The sequence below is a fragment of the Quercus robur genome, chromosome 9, assembly GCF_932294415.1.
Source record: "Quercus robur chromosome 9, dhQueRobu3.1, whole genome shotgun sequence".
Taxonomy (NCBI): Eukaryota; Viridiplantae; Streptophyta; class Magnoliopsida; order Fagales; family Fagaceae; genus Quercus; species Quercus robur.
In genome coordinates, this window is record NC_065542.1 from 5,232,268 (window position 1) to 5,240,540 (window position 8,273).

Below are 8,273 nucleotides of genomic sequence, written 5' to 3' on the forward strand. Positions count from 1 at the left end.
ATTCACCGCAGCTAACAAGCTGTTTAAGAATCAAGTAATGCACAGGGCATGCTTCCTACAATACACGTAAATGACAAGTAAGGATATTTGTATTGAAAGACATGTCAAAACAGCAAAATAAATTACTGAGAACAGAATCAACAAAGAACAAAAAACAATGTTATGAGGATCTTGGAATCAGTGAAACATATTTCATTAGGATTTCCTTTGTTATGGTTACAGTATGCTCACTAAGACGTGATACAAGGTTCAAGCAAGCTCAAAAATTATAGTCCTGAATAGCTATTTCAACCTTCAAGACTTGCAAAGTTTGATTCTTTTTGAATCTGAGTATGTGCAATAGTGGCTTTCACATGATACCGGGAAAAGATGTTATTAATTTCCCTCAGTTTTCTCTTCTTTTACAATACTTTGCTAATGGTTTTTTTTTTCTTTCCCAAAAATCTACCCCTCTTCTTCGTAACCTACCTCTCCTTTTATACTGAAATTCTGGCATCCCAGAGGAACCATTGGTTCTCCTGTTTCGTCTTATGGTTAACAGAACCTGTTTTGTGCCCATCACTCGGCAGGTTCTATTTCCTGTTTTTTCATTCTTTTCTTTTCTTCAGCTTTGATTCCTTTGAAAGTCCATGGCTGGTCACCTACTTCGAGATGTGCTGAGGTATGCCCTTCTCGATATCAACGTTTGCAGTTCTCCCCTTTTGCCCTTTTTCCCATCCAGGCGGAATCCCATTCTGTCGTTTTGAAAGTCGCCTGTTGCCATTCCACTTTTCGTAATTCTCTATTCTGGTTCCCCGAGATGCTTCCCACTTGCGCCATGAGAGGTCGCTAGTTATTTCCTCTTTCTTTGCTAGGTCTTTTGGCACTAGTGGCTTCTGCTCTGTTTCTTATTTTCTTTTCTTGTCCTTTTCTTTCGAACGGTCTTAATCTTCCTTTTGACCATGCTTATGCGCCTCGAAGGATCCGCGCCTCCTCGTAGTTGCTGAGGATCTTGGCTATTTTTCTTTAATCTCTCGCTGTGGATCTCTTTTCCTTCTTGATGGTTTTTCTTTTGGGCTTTCAAGCCTCTTGGGCCTGCTATTTCTTTTTCTTTCGTGATCCGTTGCACCTGCTTCCTTGGACTTGGCTTATTTTCTTTTTAGGCTTGGCTCACTTCTTTGGGTTTGGGCACTATGATCTTTTTTTAGACCTCAACATTTAGCCCCCCGAGCTCGTGGGTTGCCTGTAGCCCACGCATGAGTAATTCTAGTTTTCTTAATCTTTCGTAGGATTTTTTTTTTAATTTCCCCCTGGGTTCCCTTTCTTTCTTACTCAGGATCCCAGCCTTTCCTGCTGCTTTTTGGTCACCTTGGTCCTTTACTATTGTGTTCTCTCATTTTACAGTTTCCTTTTTGCATGAGACATGGCAGTTAAATATTTGGAGTAAAATCCCTTCACCCACTTTTCCCGTATCGTGTAACTTCCATTAATAACTGCTAATTAATCTCTTTTTCAAAATTAATTTTTTTGGCAATTGGCGTGTCTTTCCATACACTGTCTTCTCCAACTACTCTTTGCGCCTTTATTGTGGCAGTTTCACATTATCACTTTGCTTCTCTGAGTCTTTCATTCTTGGGTCTCTCTGTTATTCTCATCTTCCCTTTTTTTGTTCTTTCAACCCCTTTTTCCTCTCATTATTCGCTTTGTTAAAATGGCTTCTTCTTCTTCCCAGAAAAGAAGAGAGCGCACCCCAAGCCCTTCTAAGGGCGAAGGTTCTTCTAGTTCCGCTCCAAGCGATTCTCACGAAGTTTCCGAACGTCCGGCCTTCCCTTTACGGGACCCTTGGTAGTCTCCCAGTCCATTTTTTCCTCAGATATCTCATGGCGAGGCTCCTCCATCTCCTCATGCTTGGATGTTTTCTGGCCAAACGGGTTTTGCTGGTTCTGCCCAGGTTCCAGATCCTAGAGAGATTTTCGACCTTCAGATTAGACAAGGAATTCGAGAGGCGGTGCCTATCTTTTTTGATTTTGTTCCAGGAAAGATCCAGGGCTAGCCCATCTGGGTAGACAAGGAATTGTCTGATGTGGAGTTTGTGGGTCGCCTGGAGAGCGCGGGTATCATAAAGGCAGTGGCAATTTCTAGAAATCTTGAAGGTTTCAGAGACGCCAAGGGGCTCAGGCATCTGGTACGCCGTTGGTACCCTTCTCTTCATACTTTTTTCTTTTCTATTGGTGAGTTAACGATTACCCTGGAGGATGTGGTTAATAACTTCCTTCTCCCGGTATTTGGTGATGAGAGTTCCTTTGATATCAGCCTTTCTGAAGAGGATCTTGGGGTGGAAGATAAATTGTTTAGCCATTTTAGCGGTCGTACTGCCTCTCCTAGTGGTAAGCTGGCTAGAATGGGGAGATGGGTGATGAACCTTTCTCGTGAAAAGAATAAGGAAGTAAGGTAGGCTGGTTTTCTGGTATTTTGGCTTAGCAAGTTCTTGTTCAATGAGTTCCCTGGGTACGGGGTTAAGTCTTCCTTTTTTCCGTTAGCGATCAAGTTGGCTCGAGGTACCCAATATCCTTTAGCCCTTCTGTTTTTGGGTCATGTTTATTCTCAATTGGATCAGCTTCATGGAGATGAGGCCGAGAGTGATTCTTGTTATGTGATTACCTCGTCTCTTCACTGTGCTATTCTTCAAATTTTTATGTTGGATCGTTCTGCAGCTACTCTGGCTAAGTGCAGGAATTTGAAGTTTGTAAAGGATAAATTCCAAGGATCCCCTAACATAGTGAAGGGTCTTTGTAGCAATTTGACTGATGCTTTTCCCTTCATTTTTCGCTGGATTAGCTTGGGGTGGTGGCCTCAATCTTGTTGAGTTATTTGATCAAGCCAGGAACTTACATTGGAGGTCTCCTCGTGAGTATGGCCCTGGCTTTGCATGTGACTTTGTGTTGTCTTCCTTTTTATCTTTTACAGGTAATACTTTTGACCTGCGTCATAATGATGAGGGCAGTCTGTCCTATCTTGCTTGCCTTAGCCCCTCTTGGCTTCCTGTGCCCTCTTTGAGTGGTCCAAGATACACCCATTATTCAGCACACCGGGTGCTCCGGCAGTTTGGTTTTGACCAAGACATTCCTCCAGTTTTTAAGGACATAGTGCCGTCACTTCCTTCTTTGGATCCTTTCTTGAAGCTACGGGCCTTTTCTTATTGGTCACGAAGAAGCCCCCAATTTGCGGTACCTAAGTCTCAAAGAGGAGTTTTTGCTTCTAGCAGCTATACTGGTTATTGGAGAAGAATATAGAAGTCTTTTGTCGACTATGTCGGATCTAGTTTAGTTTGGGAAACCCCAAGTCCTGGTATTGCCTCTGCTCCGACATTCAATAGGCGTTTATCCCTTCCTACTGCTGGGATTGTTTCTGCTGCCATAAGCAGCAAAACTGGGTTTGCAAAATGGCATGACTCCAGGGGAGGTTGGGTGACTTATGCACAAGATTTCCCTGGAACTTGGTTGGGTTGCAATCTCATTATTGGTACTTCCTCCGGAGTACCTATTAAGAAAGGTGCGGTGGAGACAATAGGTGCTGCTACCGCTTCGAGTAAAGGCAAGGATGTCAAGCCGGAAAAGACGAAAACAGTTGATGTTGAGGAAAGTACAGAGGGTGTGAAGACTGGTTCTAAGACAAAAAGAAGAAAGACTAGGAAGTCTCACATACATTTGGTATCAAAGATTGGGAAGTCTCAGACACATTTGGTATCCCAGGAAGACAAAGAGGTTGGGCAACCTTTGACTTCAAGGACCCGGAAGAAGACCAAGGTAGAGTCTTCTTTTTCTCAGGTTCCTATGACTGCTTCAGTCCATGGTTCATTAGGATCCTCTGATTTTGTATCCCAGCCCCCTTTAGGACCCTCTGGGCGTACTCGTAGTAAGCAAAAAACCTCCAGAGAATTTGTAGAGAGAGAGAGAAGGGCAAGGCCTCTTTCCTTCTTCTCTCTTTTTCATTTGTTCATATTGTTGCATTTACTTCCTCTTTGCTGATGAGTGATTGTTTCCTTTGTAGTCCAAGTGCAAGTCTGATTTTAAGAAAGGCAAAAGCCAATCTTCTGGTGATGACATGGTACGCATCTTCCTTGTTCATATTTTTCCATTTGTTCTGGTACTGTGTTGTTTGTATCACCCCGTTGTCTTTGCTTATTCTTGTTTCCCCTCTTCTTTTTTTTAGGTGGAGGTAGCCCCTCCTATGACCGACATGGTTCTGGAAGAAGAAGTTGTTACAATGCTTTCTATTGCATTTCCTGTTATGGAGGAGAAGCCCCCTAGTGGTGGTCTGGGTGAGGAGACCGAGCAACCGACACAGGGCGCCCAAGCTTTTCAGGATCCCGAAGTTTCTAAGATCCCTGCATCTCAAAGTCCTCAGCTTGACCGTACTCCTAGTCCCATTAGAACCGTGTTTCCTCAAACATTTTCAATTAAAGAGACTTTGGGAGACACACCTTTATCCAAACAAATAGGTGAGCCGTACTTCCCTTTAAAATAGTGTTTCATTTCTATTTCTCTTTGCTCCCCGTTCTTTTGAATTTCTTCTTTTTCCTTTCTCCTTTTTAGGTCAAACCAATGTGAGATCTGCTCTTAGTATTGCCTCCTCCTTGGAATCAGAAAACTCAGAAGGTGAGCGTGAATTATTTTACACTATGTTTCCTTTTTCTTTCTTTCCCTATCCTCTTTTCTTTTTCTTCTTCCATGGCGAAGCCCCCTGCACCTTTTCCTTCCTTTAGCCATTTCGCCATAGGTTCTTCAACCTTTCTTCAACTTGCTTTATGTCCTTTCCTAGAATCTTCAAGGAAATTAGGGGATCAGGAGGAGAAGGCTTTGTCTCATGAAGCTGGTATTGATTTGCTCTTCTTTTCCTTTTTTTGTCACTCCTCTCCCCCCTTTTTTCTTTAAGACTAAGTCTATTCTTCCTTTTTCTTTTCTTTTACGATTGTTGATACAGGTTTTAGAGATTCTGAGCCTACTATTCTTGAGGGAATTGTGAGATCTATTCAAGTCACTGATCTGCAGTCAAAGGAAAAGGCTGCAAGTTTTCCAGTCTCTACAGGCGGGGACACAGTGATGGGGGATGCTTCGGGAGTGGCTGCCCCAGATCTTGATTCAAGGCTGTCTTCCTTCCTAGCTCGTTTTGATCTTATGGAGTTTAACAGCCTTCCTACTAGCCACTTCTACTCTTTTGGGTCTTCCAATGGCAGCTTCCTGCGTTTCTCTATGCTTGTTGAAGGCCTGCCGCTGCTGGAAAGTTTGCTCAAGAGTCACGGAGATTTCACTAGTGGTTTCAGGGGAGGCATTTTTCTGAGCAATATTTTGATGGAATTACTATGTGCTGTGCTGATTTCATTGAGGGATTCTTCAGTGGACTCTTTATCTAAAGAAAGGCTTCTGGAGTGGAGAGTGGTGGTCCAAGACCTTTTAGAGGCCAAGTTCAACTTGTCTTTTTTGTTGGATCACTTGCACTTGTTGGCTCGTATGCTATTTCAGAGGCAAACCTCCAAGAGCATAGACGTTGAGATAGCTGCTGCTAAGGAAACTTTGGCTCGTGCTCACAAGGTTTTGCAAGATTTGAAGGCCAAGCGGCAAAGGATTCTTTCTTCTTCAACTGTGCCTGTCATTCCTCTGGATGGCTCTTTGTTGGCCGGCCTCATTCCTTAGCTTTCTATAGATTCGTATAAACAATTTGGGGTTGTATAAGTTTCTGCTTTTTTTTTTTTGAACACTGCTCTCTCTCTTTTTTTTTTTTTTTTAGCTCTGTGTTCGTGTTTCAAAACTGCTTCTAATTTCTTAGTATGTGGATTTGCTTTTCTCTTTGATACATGACTTTTCTCTTTTCTTTCCTGAGTCCTGGACCATGGTTCCTACAGGCTTCACTGTAAGTTCTGGTCCAGGTACCCGATGGTTACTTTATTGTGCAAATACTAAACTAGGTACACTGGTATCTTTTCCCTTTCTTTCTTTTTTGTATGTATATTTTTGAGATACAGCCCAATTCATGAACTTTGATGAGTTCCCCCTTTTGTCAATGTGCTAGGCTAGGTATCTTGGGCATTTTACTTTTGCCTGCAATCCTAGACCTATGCACTTGGAACTGTCTGTGGGGTATTTGGAATTATCTGTGAGGTGAATCCTAGGCCATGTGTAAAAGGGTATTACATGCCCTTTTCTCATTTTTTTTTTTTTTTTACTCAGGTATCCTTCCTTAAATCTACCCAAACTTGGACTTTGCAGTATTTTAAAAGAAACTCAAATATTAAAGAAGAGGGACTTCATTAAAACATAGTCATCTTTTAAGGAACATAGAGAAAATCATTTAATATAGTACTGACCACAGAGTGTCAATCTATCATAGGTTCCTGAACAAAATCATTTAGACGAGAATTCATAACAAAAGCTAAAAGGAATAATAATAAGAGAAAACAAAAACACTTAGTGGGTTGTGAAGCTGGCAAAAGGATCCTGACGTGCCGAGATCCCTTCGTCCTTATGCATAGTATTGTTTTAGCCATTTCCCATTTATGGGTTCTGTCAGGACTGTCCCATCTTCCTTGGTAAGGTAATAACACCCACTCTCATGGGCTGCACTGATGATGTAGGGTCCTTCCCATTTTGGGGTGAACTTGGAGGGTCCTGGTAGGTTCCTCCTTACATGCTCTGCCATCCTTAGTACCAATTGCCCTTCTGTGAACATCCTTGAGCGTACTGCTTGTGGATATGCCCTAATCATTCTTTGCTGGTACCTCTAGCTTCTTTTCTTGGCTAGCTCTCTTTCTTCTTCTGCCCCTTCCAAATCTACCAGCCTCCTTTCATTGTTTGTGTCCTCACTTTCTTCTTGGCTTTCTTCAAGAACTACCCTTGGTGTAGGAATGACTAATTCCATGGGCTGATAGCTTTTGTTCCATAAATTAGGGAAAATGGCGAGAATCCTGTGGCTGTCTTTACGGAGCTCCTACATGCCCAGAGTACATCTGCCAAATGATCACTCCATTTCCCTCCATACTCATGCTTCATCTTCTTAAGGATTTTCAACATTACCCTATTGGTAGCCTCAGCTTGGCCGTTCCCTTGTGGGTAGTATGGGGTTGACCTCCCATATTTGATGTGATATACTTCAGTTAACCCTTTTATGTCTTTGTTTATGAATGGGGTCCCATTGTCACTGATCAATCTTCTGGGGATCCCGAACCTTGTAATGATGTGGTTTCGAATAAAATTTGCTACGGCTGCTCCAGTGGCCTTTTTCAAAGGGATGGCCTCTACCCATTTTGTAAAGTACTCGGTGACTGCCAAGATCCATATGTAACCATTGGATGAAGGGTTTATAGGCCCTATGAGATCAAGCCCCCAAGTGTGAAAAGGCCATGGTGTCGTCATATCCTGTAGAACATTTGGGTGAGTGTGAATTGCATCTTCCAAGACTTGACAGGCGTGACATGTTTTGACTAGCTCCTCAAAGTCCCTTTTCATTATTGGCTAGTAATATCCCAACAACAATAATTGCTTATACAGCCTTCTCTTCCCCGGGTGACTTCCACAATCACCGGAATGAACTTCCCTGACTACTTCTATAGCTTCTTTTGGCCCTAGGCACCTTAGGGGATCCCTATTGTATCTCGTTTTGCATAAGATGTTGTTCTACAGGAAATACCTGTCCGCTAGTTTCTTGAGCTTGTGGGCTAGTGTCCTGTCAGTTGGCAGGATCCCTTGAGCCAGGTATTCTATGAAAGAAACTCGCCAATCTTCTGCAACAAATACAGCATAGCTTTCTTCCTTATCTATTGCCAAACGGCATTCCTGACATTTTTCCTGTATAATTGCTACCTCCTTGTTCATGTTTGGCCAGTAATACCCCATGCGTTACATCCTTCTATATAGGCTGATCTTTTTTGCAACTCCACAAGCTTGGGTATGTAATTCTTCTAGCTTCAACTTTCCTTCATTCTCGATGATACACCTGGACAAGATTCCTCCTGGCAGCCTTCTATACAATTCCCCTTCTATCTGAGTGTAATCCTTTAGTTCTTTGATGTTTCCTCCGGGTCCTGCCTTTTTCATCTTTTCTTTAACTTCACTCCTCCAATCCCACTGTTTGGACCCTCCGGGGTACATTCCTTAGAGGATCCTTACAATAGAATGTTCCTGCCTTCCTATTTTTATTAGCGTGTCTCTCCCATTGAATGGTATTTAAGATCCCAGAGTGGCGAGCATGTCAGCAAACCTGTTCTCACTTCTTTGAGTGTATTATATGCTAAAAGTTTG